The sequence below is a fragment of the Lactuca serriola genome, chromosome 4, assembly GCF_051521515.1.
Source record: "Lactuca serriola cultivar US96UC23 chromosome 4, Lser_US96UC23_V15, whole genome shotgun sequence".
Lineage (NCBI taxonomy): Eukaryota > Viridiplantae > Streptophyta > Magnoliopsida > Asterales > Asteraceae > Lactuca > Lactuca serriola.
Window position 1 is genome coordinate 182,547,573 of NC_136411.1, and position 13,103 is coordinate 182,560,675.

Genomic DNA, 13,103 nt, shown 5'->3' on the forward strand with positions numbered 1-13,103 from the left:
AGATCACAAAAAAGAAAAAAAAATTAGGAGGAACGAGAAAAACATACTTGAAGTTTAAGAACCTTTTATAAATTATCCAAATTTAAAAAGTAAGATGTATAAAAAATAATCTAATTGTCAAAAAATATCAGTTGAAGTTTTTTATTTTTTTATTTATTTTTTCTAAAAGCCCAAAATGTGTTATCCATTTTTATGGCTGGCCCTAACATAAATATAAATATATTCATTAAAGTAAAAAAAGAACCTTCAAGTATGGGCTGGAAAACGAAACATTGCACAATGCAAAGGAAAAGGACATTGTCCTCGTTTATCCAAGCATCTTCACAGAAATTTCTTGTTCGTCGGTTTTCAACTGCCGCAACCTTAGTCCATGCTTCGCATTTACTTGATTTCATGGAATCACATTGTAAACATCACTACCTATTACCTACTACCCTCTTCTCTTGTTTCCCTCAAAGCATGATACATTAAATGGAATGATCTTTTAATGGCATGGGAGATCGCACACATCATGCTTTATCGGTATGTCACATCATCTGTATTTAATGATCTCCACGCATCTTCATTTCAATATCTCGTTCGTTAGGTTTTTTGATGTTGCTACAAAGCTCTCGAGTCGTCGTTTTCCTGTTTCCCATTCTGTGGACTTAAACTTTCTGCTCACGCCTTGTCTAGTTTCGGTCAGTCATAATGGTGCGTTAGTTGGAAGGAAGTTCGCCCACAACTTGTTTGATGAAACAAGCAAAAGTAAATCACATTATAAATACAAAGATTGAATGTTGCTGATTTTCATCCAAATTCAATACTTTTGTTTACTCTCGTGTCTCTACACTTGTTTTTCTGAAGTAGCTAGCATTCAAACACAAGCTGGAACCTTTCTTCAAGAAGAAGGCAAGTCTTTTGTTCTATAATAGATCAAAAGAATAGCCTTCATCTTGAAGAAGTGTTCCACCTTCTGTTTGAATACCAGATACTTCAGAGAAAACACTTGTTGATAATATGAGCATGGGAGTATATACAAGTATTGAATTTGGATGTAAAATCAGCAACTTTTGGAAGAACTGTAAGCTTGATACTTCTTAGTGTCAACAATTTGGAAGACGATATACAAACTGGAACGCTTCTTCAAGATGAACAAAAGATTGAGTTCCAATTTCAATGAGGAACAGGGCTTCAGATTGTAGGTTTCATCACACCTACATGATTAATCTGAATTCTTAAAAACATTGGTCATATTCATGTAAGTGTTATTGCAAGCTTGATAATATGAAAAATTAGGAACTTCTAAGTTTCTTCTGTTTTCTTTTCTCAAAACTATGTGTTTCTTGATCTGTATTTATGAAGAACAACTCCATGAGATTACATATTATGACTATTCCTCTTAAACAATTTGCAAAAACTACATCCTTTTAAATATTTTTATACAATCTGTATGCAGAATAATCAGTGATTTATATGGAAACGGATCACAGTTTCCAAACCTAAGTAGCATGACAGATGAGGAAAATTGTAAGTTATTAATTTTAGGATTTTAAAAACTACTTAAAAATTCTTTAAATTTCAAGATTGGTTCTTTTATCTTCAATATCTTTCATGGACATTGCAGGATGATTATGTATCAGGGAATCACCAATCAGATAACGACAGCTAGGATCATACATGAGAAAACGTATAACTAACTACACATGCTAACATGCACCAAGTGGGTTGTTTATAAAGGAGTAATATGTGTGATCCGGTCTGCCAGTACTCTGGATCCAAAACAACAGAAGCTACGGAGATGGAATTTACGGATGATAACAAAAATAAGACAAGAAAATGGTTATACGGATTTTAACCTTTACCAATATTTCATTGATCGATTTTGATGGATTAATCCGATTGTTAAAACTCCATTGTTGAAGCATTCAAAGATAGAGTTGGATAGGCCTATTAGTAAAAAGATATGTTTAGCTAAACAAAATAGAGTGTTTCTACCTCTAAAGATGTGGTTGGCAGAGTAGCTGAAAGTTAATTTTTTTAGCTGAAAATTTAGCTTTTGTCTTATAAGTTAGCTGGTAGCTGATATAGAAAGTAAATCTTTTAGCTGAAAATTTCGTTTTTGTCTAGGTGATAGAGTATGTTTAGTAAAAGTAGTTGATAAACTACCATGTCAAATATAAAATGATACATTTAGATATATGGTGACATATCTTTTTCGGTTTCATAATGTTATGAATTACTAAGCCAATGTATAATTATTACCCCATGATTAAATACAAAAAATGCGTATAATAGTATATATAGATGGTGAATTACACCAATCGTCCCTTGTGCACATGCCACAGAGCGTGCTTAGTCCCTATTTTCAAAAATTAACTTGGACCATCCCTCGTTCGTTTAAAACTTGCACACTTCATCCCTTTGGATATAAAAAAGACCATTTTACCCTTAATAATTTCTTTATTAATTTTCTTTTATTTATTTATCATTTTTAAATTAAAAAAATAAAATAAAAAAAACTTCCCACTAACCCACCCCTCTGGTTTCCCTTTCCCCTGTTTGCTTTCGTCCCCCAACTCCCTTAAAAGAAAAATGGTGGACTACTCTACATCTCTCTGCTCTGCTCCGGCGCCGATTCTCCTCCGTCTCTCACTACTTTTCCGCCGAGAGAAGCTGATAATGATGAGGTCTTGGTAAACGATTAAAGACATGGAAGATCGGAGTCACTCATTGAGATCTAAAACCCCAAAATCTTTTGCTAGACGACGATTGAAATCTGAAAATCTCTGATTTCAGACCGTCGACGTCGCCAGATTCACAAAAGGACATAACTTTTGCACCGGTAATCTTTTGCCGAAAAGGCTACGACTGATCGAAGGTGGACAACGTGGAACTTCGGCGTCACTGCATGTGGAATTCCGTCGTTTACACTCCCTAATTGAACTTTCGCACCAAAAATCTGAAAATCTATGATTTCAAACCTTAACTTCACCACCCAACACAACTTCATCCATCTCTGAAACCAATGCTTCGTTTTCCAAAATCGCATAAGATTCAGATGAGCAAAACACAACAACTTATGATTTTTGCATTGGGGATTTTGGTTTTGGATTTGAGTTTGAATTCGCAGGTTTGATTTTGGGTTTACATTTGAATTTGAGGTTTGATTTTGGTTTTGGGTTTGAGTTGTAGATTGGATTTATGTTTCGCATTTGAGTTGCAACTTCGAGTTTATGGACAAAGATGGTGACCAGAGCTGCTACCAGACACTAAGTCTGTGGACGAAGATGATGACCGGAGGTGGTGCCGAGAACCGGATTTATGAACGAAGATGGTGATCGGGATCTTGAAGAACATTAAATGAATTGGAAAGGAAAAAAGAGATGAAATGGGTCATAATATTTATCTTTTTTTAATTAAAAATAATAAGAACATTAAATTAATTGGAAAAGAAATACCAAAAGGGCATAATAGTCATTTCAGGTACTGTAAGGGATGAAGAGTTTTAAATTAAATCAATGAGGGATGAATTGTGCAAGTTTTAACCAAACAAGGGACGGTCCGAGTTAATTTTTTAAAATACGGACTAAACACGCTTTTTGGCATGTGCACGAGGGATGATTGATGTAATTTACCCATACATATATATATATATATATATATATATATATATATATATATATATATATATATAGGAGTATGATCAAATGAGAACACCAAAAAGATTGAGAACGCAAGAACAAAGTATATTAATTTGTGATTCCATATATTCATTTGTGGAGAAATGATAAATTTTTACGCCTTTCATTTCAATTGAAAAGAAAAAGCACATTCATGTTGATTATGCGTAAAAATTTATCATTTCTCCACAAATAAATACATGGAATCACAAATAAGTATACCTGTTCTCGCGTTTCTCAACCTTATAGGTGTTCTCATTTGATCATTTCGCTATATATATATATATATATATATATATATATATATATATATATATATATATATATATATATATATATATATATATATATATATATAGGTTCAATAGAGAACCATAATTAACTAAAGAACCAAGAACCAATCTTTTTTTCAACCTTTAACATTTATTTCTTATAAAAAAAATTAAAATACAGAAATTCATAACTTTTTATCATTTTTCCAATGATATCAAATTCGATAAAAAATTTTTTTTCGTCAAATTCACAATATGAATCCAAAAAATATATTTAACATTCACAATGTTAAGTTATGAATTTAGATATTTTTAGTTTTTTTTTTCAATAAGATCTAGAACTTGAAAAAAAAAATGGTTTCTTGAATAACCAATAATATGGTTCTCTATTGAACTTTTCAAAATATATATATATATATATATATATATATATATATATATATATATATATATATATATATATATATATATATATATATATATATATATACTCTTTTGGTAATACACTAATACGATAGAAAAATGAATCCAAAGCTTTTGAATTTTAATATGAAAAAAATATAAGTATGCTTCTAAAAACTCAAATGTTAAAGACAAACAATTTGTTTAATTTTAAAGTGTATTTGGAAATTTTGTAGAAAAAGTCTAATGAACCTATCAATAAGGCTATCTCATGTAGCTGTGTAAAGAGCTATTTTAATGGTCCTATAAAGACTCCATTACAATAATTTTTTTATCTTGGCATGTTTGTTGTTTTTTAATGCAAAAACAAAAGAATTGATTTTTTTTAATGTCTTCTTCTTTTCAATTATTTGTTTTAATCAAAAGCTTTCAAACACAAGAACCTTTTTTTTTTTGAACATTTTTGTTATAAAACATGTCTTCTTTTTATATATTTCAATTATAGTGCAAATGAAAGCATCTCCACTCCAGCCCCATTTTGTTGCAAACATCATTTTTGGTGTAAAACATATGTAAAACGTACTCAAACCTAACCATACCTTTACAACAAATTTTATGTTATGACTAGTATTACACTATATTTGGCGTCTTATTTATTAACACACAAATTTGGTGTTAAAGTGTTACTTGCATTTTTTGTTCTCCAAAATTTGAGGTTACAAATAAGTCATCTCAAGTAAGAAATTTAGTTCATTTAGATGCTAGTTGGATATTATTGTGTTATAGCCCAATGGTATCAGGTGGTGCTCTCCCTTTTTGAGGTCGAGGGTTCAAGTCCCGTTGTGGACATATGTGAAATTAGGTGTTAGTATAGAAGTAGATTATTATATTTATAATTGCCGGTTCAAAAAAAAAAAAACTATAACAATTATGACATATTTAATGTTGATGATTTACCCTTCCCATAGAATAATCCAGAAAATTCCTAATTCATAAAAAGAACCTTAATTCACATAATATGCCCTATATAAACTAATAACTTTCTAACTTAAAATATCAATATGTGAAAGACAATATCATTACCATCTTATTATGTTATTTCATTGGCCTTTACAATAAAGAAGACATCTAATATACACTTGTATTAAAACTAAGATGCTGATGAAAATCTGGAAATGACACAATAACTTTAAAAGGCATTTGAGAAATATGATTAGGTCATGTTTCTTTTTTCGTTTTTCCCTTTAAAAGTGTTGAATGGATTAAAACTATGTGTATATGATGTGTACCTGGGGTTCGTTATATGAAAAAAATGATAATTTTTTTGGACATATTACCCTTTTGTCGAGAAGTGATACTAAATAAAAAATTGACATAAACATATTCACCAACAATTGACAGAAACATAAACAATAGATATATAAGGGGTCCAAGCTATCACTTTACATACAAAGTCATTTTGTTTGTATTAAGTAAAAAAAACACTAACAACTAGATGCATAAACAAATAACTAGAGAAAGGCTTTAACAACAGTAAAAAGAACTGAATAAAAAATTACCCTTTAGGAACTCTCTTTGCCTGTTATTGAGATGATACAACTAGAAGAAGAACTTGATGCTGCTCTTCTGTAAACATGCTAAAAAAGTTCATGTTGTTTGACTATTTTCTATCTTCATTTCACTTTGCAGTTGACTTGATTTTCTGTCTGCATAGTTGACTTGATTTTGTTGTCTACTACTAAAGTTTTAAGTTTCCATTACTTTAGTTATTATATAAATATCTATTCTCATCTTTTGAATACACAACTTGATTCTCTTTATATTTTTGGTTACTTGGATTTGTTTTTTTATAAAGATAATTAGAGTTATGATTCTTGATTTGTGGTTAGTCTAAACACATTCATGCTTATAATTTGAAATAAAAAAGGGTCAAATAATTCATCCGACTAATTGCAAGGTCGTTAAGATTCCCTTTTCATATTTGTTCACATTGAGAACCTATTGTGATGTGAATTAATATTATTATAAGTCTATGAATAAACACAACAACAGGAATAATGAATCTAAAATTCTAAACTTATGATTTTGAGTAGGAAAAGAAGTTAGGTGAATACAAGAAACACCTAGAGAAGTTGGTAAGATTTGAATATAAAAATTATCTACTAGGTAAAGTTTACAAGATCTTATTATTTTCTTTTCATCAAATATTTATACCATACACATTTACATCTAGCATAAGTTTTAGATCTTAATTATCTTTGTGTTTGATTTCATATTTGAAGTTCCTTTTATTATGTTTATTGTAGTTTAATTGGTATTGATCAAAAATTAATTTGGAATTAATTTAGTAATCAAAAGAGACTGATTAAATTAACATGGGTTGATTATGTAAATCAGTGATACATATAGTTTGGGGTAATGATCCATGATTGATTAGTGATGGACTAAGCTTATGTGAGAGTCCATGAAGTGTTAGTCCAAAATGAATTATTGGAATCAAAAGCCTAAATGAATGGATTAGGGTTTACAAGTGACCCTTGGAATTCTACACTATATATGTAAACCCTAAGCCCTAAAATCGACACACAAGTATTCTAAGAAGAGTATAAACGATTTTGGTGGCTCTTAAACCTCTCTCATAATCCTCCATTTGTTCTTGGTGTTTTGTGACTTATTTGAGGCATCACATTTGAGGTGCTAAGCTCTTGTAAGGCCAAGTTCCAAAAGCTACAACAAAAGAGGTAATCATCTAACTCGTTTTATGTTTCAAATATCAATGTTGTATGCTAGTGATGTGCACGATAGTACCCACTGATTTTATAATTTATAACCTAACTAACTAGCTAACTAAAATGCACCTAGGTAGTGTACCTAGTCGAATTATAGAATAGTTTGGTAAGTTGGGTGTCGATCATAGGGAACGGTGTTATTAATTAATCTATTCACTACTAAATTAATCTAACTATTAATAAGCTAAAAAGGGGGTTTTATCTAATTTTGCAAGTTTAGATGAACTTAATCCTTTAACAAAAAACTCAATCAATAAACAAAACACTTCTGTTAGTTCGAATCCGCTTTCACTAAATGGTTATACATTAGCTATGACTATTACTGTTGGTGACAAATTAAGGAAGTATTAGCAATTTAGTTCTAAATTTACTAATTATTAATCAATTCATGTAAATCTATTTATGGTCATACAATAGTTAACACAGAATCAATTATTAAATAAGATTGGAGCCATGAAAGATTGATTAATCAAAACACAATTACAATTATAATATGAGTTCTCTAACATGGCTTGATTTAATGATTCAATTGCTAATCTAAGATTGGTTTGATCTTATCTCTAATAAACTAGTGTTCACCATATTATTAGGTATTCAAATTCATGTAGATTTGTGTTCACTAACTACATAGAACAAGAATTTAAAGCAATAAAATAATTAATTCAATCATGCTAGGTAAAATCAATCAACACAAGCGTATCACCAACAAGTAAAGTCAAGTCTATGCATTAAAACCATGAGTTCCAGCTTCATCTAGCTAACAAAAGCAACTAGATTTAGCCGAACATATTAACAGCTAAACAAACAAATACTATAATCAAAAACATGTTTAAATGTACCAATCTATAAAGACAAATTATGAACTTCTCCTTCCTTGGTGTTAAAACCAGCTTCCAGAGCTTCTTTTCCTCTGAATTTCATCTCCAGGAATCCTCCTAAGCTAGTCCCCCCAGTCCCCCTAATCGTAATGGAGAAGGGTATATATAATTTCTAGAAAATCACCGTTCACATCGTGAGAATTCAAAACTCACTTCGTGAACTCGAGGTAATTGTGATCGTCAAGGATTCCTTCACCCAAATGCTTATCTTCTAACTTTTTCTACTCACGTCGTGAACCATCAATTGTTCACGTCGTGAGTACGTCTTTTTTGGGTATTTTTATTGTCTTTCAAGCCTTTAGCCTCCAAAGTTCCATCCTTTAACGCTTTTAGTCCATTTCTTCAAAATGTCTTCTTTTTGGCTACAAAATATAATTTAACCTTATAAGTATCATTATTCTATGCAAATGACCATAATATATATAAAAATGTACTTAAATATTGCTTAAAAATATGTATAATTATGGCAATATCAAAATACCCCACACTTAGGCTTTGCTTGCCTTCAAGCAAATCGACTTATTTAAACTCAAACCTTCATCACTAGCATTACATAGAACAATCCAACTCCAGCTCAAGCATTATGCCAAGACCTCAACGCATGCATTTGTGTCTAATTTTTTTTCCTAAAGTACCCCCATACTTTAAATACTCACAATATTCATAAACAATTACCCACTTCTTTCGAACAATGCTCATTTTATGCAACCCTCCGAATCCATCCTCAGAAAGCTTTTTAACCTCAAGGTAATTTTGGTTAAGCTGCCCAAGCATAAATGATCTAGAAATTACAACTTTAGATACCACAATGGAGCTCTTGGAATTCTTCACTTCTTTGATATTTGATCTTTGATTGCTTTTGATTCACCATTTTTTTGTGTGATTTTTGGTATCTTCAACTTTTGATTCTTTAGAATTTTGATCTTTTGATCTTCAAACTTGATAGCTCCAAAATTCTTCAAGAATCTTTTTAGTAATTTCTCTCTCTTTTTTTACATGTATGACTTACTGTTTTTTTTATATCACTCAAAAACCTACATGCTAGGGGCGCTTAACTTCAACCTTTATTGGTTAAGACATATCTTTCCTGGATACATTTCAGGTTCAGGCTGCTAAACATTTTGCATTCCTCAAATTAAACAGGTTCATGTTTTTGTTCCATGATTTCACTAAAATAAAGGAGGCCACAAATGCACTATAACGTGTATTGACTCAACTAAACATTTGAGCTCTTATCAGATCATCCCATAAAACACTAGCAACTATAGTTCAAATTATTATTACTAGATTTAATTATTAAAAATTTCAAAATTTACCAAATTTTCTAGCAATTTACTTTTTCTACCCCCTACCCCACACTTATTTCATATAATGCCCTCATTGTATTCTTAAATTAATATAAAAATTAAGAGAAGAGAGAAAAAAGAACAAACTCCCCTGGGATAGTGGCGTGATCATCTCCAAAAGTGCGGATAAAATGTGCATCTTGAATACAGACTTTGAGAAATAGAAACTTGGATCTTGAATACGCGAGATAAGTAATGTACCGGCAAAATATGGAATCAAGTCTTCATTCTTCAACAAATGTGGTGCAGAAAAATGTGCAAAATGAACAGAACAATGTGGGAAAGAATACGCCACATTGTATGGTAGAGAAAAGGAGCCATGATTATCTTCATAATAATCCCAAAAAGAATGGTCGTGAACCACATAATGAATATGGAAAAATAAGACTCCCTTTGTGAAAAATACAAATTCACGACGTGAGTGTGTAAATATTCACGACGTGAATTCGATTGGAAGCGGGTTCTGGAAAGTCACCAGATACTGACTCACGAGGTGAATAACAAAAGGGTCACGACGTGAAAACTGGAATCTCATAAATGTATTTCTTCCAACCTTTCTTTCAATTCTTATATTCAACCCCATGTCTTAATGGATTAAGACTCTTCTAACCCTATTAATTTTGACTCTTCTCTCTAACTTTTCTTCTCGCTTGACTCACCCCACACTCAATTTAAATTATGGGTCTCGACTCTCAACTTTAAACACTCCCGGCTAAACACATATGCACTCATATCTCGACATCCTTTGTATGCGCTCCTAGCAATTCTGAAAAATAACTACCAAGAAGAGAAAAGTAACATAATATCTTAATAGTCTTACAATCCCAAATGAATAAAAATAAAAACAAAATAAAACTAAACCAAACAAAACTAAAATAATAAAAGAAACAATCAATGATCCTCGTCATCCTTGTTCACCCCGCTAGTGCCTGCTCCGTCGCTTCCATGTCCTCGATACTCCGTCCACCATGGGCAAATTGGGCAATGATACCCCAAATGAGGCGGCTGCTCCACCCCAAGGTGTCGAACGACGTTCTCCATGGTGCCACCAATCCAGTTGACACTTAAGATAACTGGTCAAAATAACCATCCATATCACCCCCAAAATGTGCTCCTACCATGGATGTGGGTGGATGCATTGGTTGCCCTCTTTCTCCCTTTCCTCTTACATTCCTGCGCCTCAGCCTCGGTTGTGGTTCAGGTTGGTCGGTCGGCTGCTCATCACCATCATCATTATCCTCAAGAATTCCCCAATGTGTCCCATAATTCTTTACCGCCTTCATTGTCTCTAAATACCCCATACTAAACTCGTTCCCCTCCATGCATGTCAAAGAACGAGTGATGTCGGAAACAATGAGGCCATAAGATCAGGCCAAGCGTGTAACAAAGTTCCCTCCACAAATGGGGCTCCTGGGATGAGCACTCATAGCATACTCCGCCAAGTATTGGGCCAAGAAATATGGAATGTTACAGCAGTCGTCGGGCTGTAAAATGCACCACAAAAGAACAAGTTGACCTTAGTAACCTTATCACCATGGCATTTTTGGTGAATAGAAAAGGTAATAAGGCGATGGATAAGCCGATGTATCGGTGATTTGATGCTACTTTCAGGGGATACACCGGAATTGAACACACCGGCTGCGATATTGCTCTAAAACTACGGTCCTGAAACCCTATTCGCATAACAACGTGTGGCGTCCCTCAAAAATACAACAAACTCATGAGCTATGGTCTCATGAGCCTCGTACAACCCCATTCTGCGAGAAAACTCCACCAAACTGCACTCCCGATATTCCCCTCCTAGACGGAAGACCAAAGCTTAGGGGAAAGTAGGAACTTGTACATTCTCATGGAATGTCATCGTTGAAAAGAATTCCACGCATAACTCTTTATAGACCTGCTCTTGGATGGCAAACAAATTGTACCACCCCTTGCACGTGAAGGAAAATCCATCGCCCAAAAATATCTTAGTAAGATATTGGGACATCCGATCCACCAGCCCAACCTCCCTCAACCGTGCCCACTGAATAGTGGGGGCAATAGCAAACTCCCGGTTATAAAGCCATCCCAACCGATTATTCCATCACGTATATATATCCCGGGGTGTAGTTGTTGGAAAGTTGTAAAATGGATGTAACCCGCTACTCCAGTTGGAATCTCTCTTCTGGGAGCCATTTCTGCAAAAACAGCAACAAACATATCCAAAAGAAACAATCCAACAAATTAGAAATTAATAGAACAGAAAATGTCCAGTCCCAGTATTGACGTCGTGAGTTTGCAACTCGGCAAGCAGAATCGCTAAAATCAGGGGCAAATCAGGTCACAATTTTAATGGGGTTTACTCCTATACCATTTCCAAGCACAAAGCATCAACGTTCCAAGGCTATTACGGGGATTTTAAGAAATAAATTCGACATTTCATCTAACTAACAAACCTTAACCCTATGTTCAACTATTAGAGAAGAATTAAACTTAACAATTAAGAATCATTACCTTAGATTGAAGTATTAGGTAAGCAAAAACGAAAATTGAGTGTTGTTGGCCAAAATCGGAGCAAGGGGGGACCAGATCTCGTGTTCCACTTCGTGAGGAATAAACAAAAGAGGGTCAAACTGATTCTTATCCCTTTAGTTTGTGGTCCCATGTTTTTCAAAACTCACGTCGTGAGTCCTGTCTTGGCTTAATGTTGGGCCATGCATTCCTTATCACCAATGGATTAGTCTTGGGCCAATTAGTTTAATAGAAAATGGCTGATACGCATCAATGGTATATTATCCGGTTTATTCAGAATTCACGTCGTGAGTTCTTAACTGTTCACGTCGTGAATCCTACACGATTTTTTTTTATTAAGTCAAGTTTGTCTATTAACTAAATTCTTAATTATCACCACTTCAATTTTAGGGACCCCACACTCCGTGTTTAATTATGAATAAAGCGAGTTGGATGATATGATCTATGTTTCTAAAATGCAAAAACTAAAAAGAAAAAAAAGAAAGAAAAAAAAATGGCAAACCAAACTCGGGTTGCCTCCCGAGAAGCGCTTCTTTTTCTTGGAGTCATAAGCTGGACTCCATGCCTCCTACGTTGAGTCATCCGAAGAATCCACCACTAGGATCTTTTGTTCCTTGAAACGCCTCTTGTAAGCTTGAACTCGTCTTTTATACGCTTTTTTCAAATTTTCCTTTTTAGCTTTGACCTCGTCTTCATCAAGCGTGCGTTTGGTCCCTTTAGTTTCTTCCTTGCACTTCATAGCAATCATTTCTTCTTTCACCACTGGATTTGTTACTTTTGTCGTAACCTCCTCTTCATCACTCGTCATCTCATCATCTTCCTTGCTCACCCAAGAAGTTGGACTCGTGTAGGCAATGACTTCAACTAAATATGGAACATATGCTCTTGGTTTTGTTCTTTTAACTTGATGAATTGTCTTAATCTCTTCTTCCATGAGCTTCTCTAATTCTTCAAGTTCATTGTCTTCATCAATGTTGAAAACCTCTTCTTGAGCATGATTCCCTTGAAAGCCATCTTATATCCCAAAATTTTCCTTTTCATTACCAACCCTCAAGGTGAGCTTAGACTCTCGAATATCAAAAAGATCTCCAACAGTCTTTAGCATCGGGCGACGAAGAATAATTGGTACATTGGGATCTTCTTTCATGTCGAATACCACAAAGTCTATTGGAAAAACAAATTTCCCAATTTTTACTAAAATATCTTCCACAATGCGGACGGGACTGTGTCATTGAACGGTTCG

General features: G+C 33.3%; 1 long non-coding RNA gene across 1 annotated transcript; it reads left to right on the forward strand.

Annotated features, from left to right (window-relative positions):
* Positions 1–264: 264 nt before the first annotated feature.
* LOC145100469 (uncharacterized) lies at positions 265–2,179 on the forward strand. The gene is made up of 3 exons (XR_013705062.1): positions 265–1,240; positions 1,439–1,509; positions 1,607–2,179. It is a non-coding gene; the product is annotated as an uncharacterized LOC145100469 (long non-coding RNA).
* Positions 2,180–13,103: the final 10,924 nt, after the last annotated feature.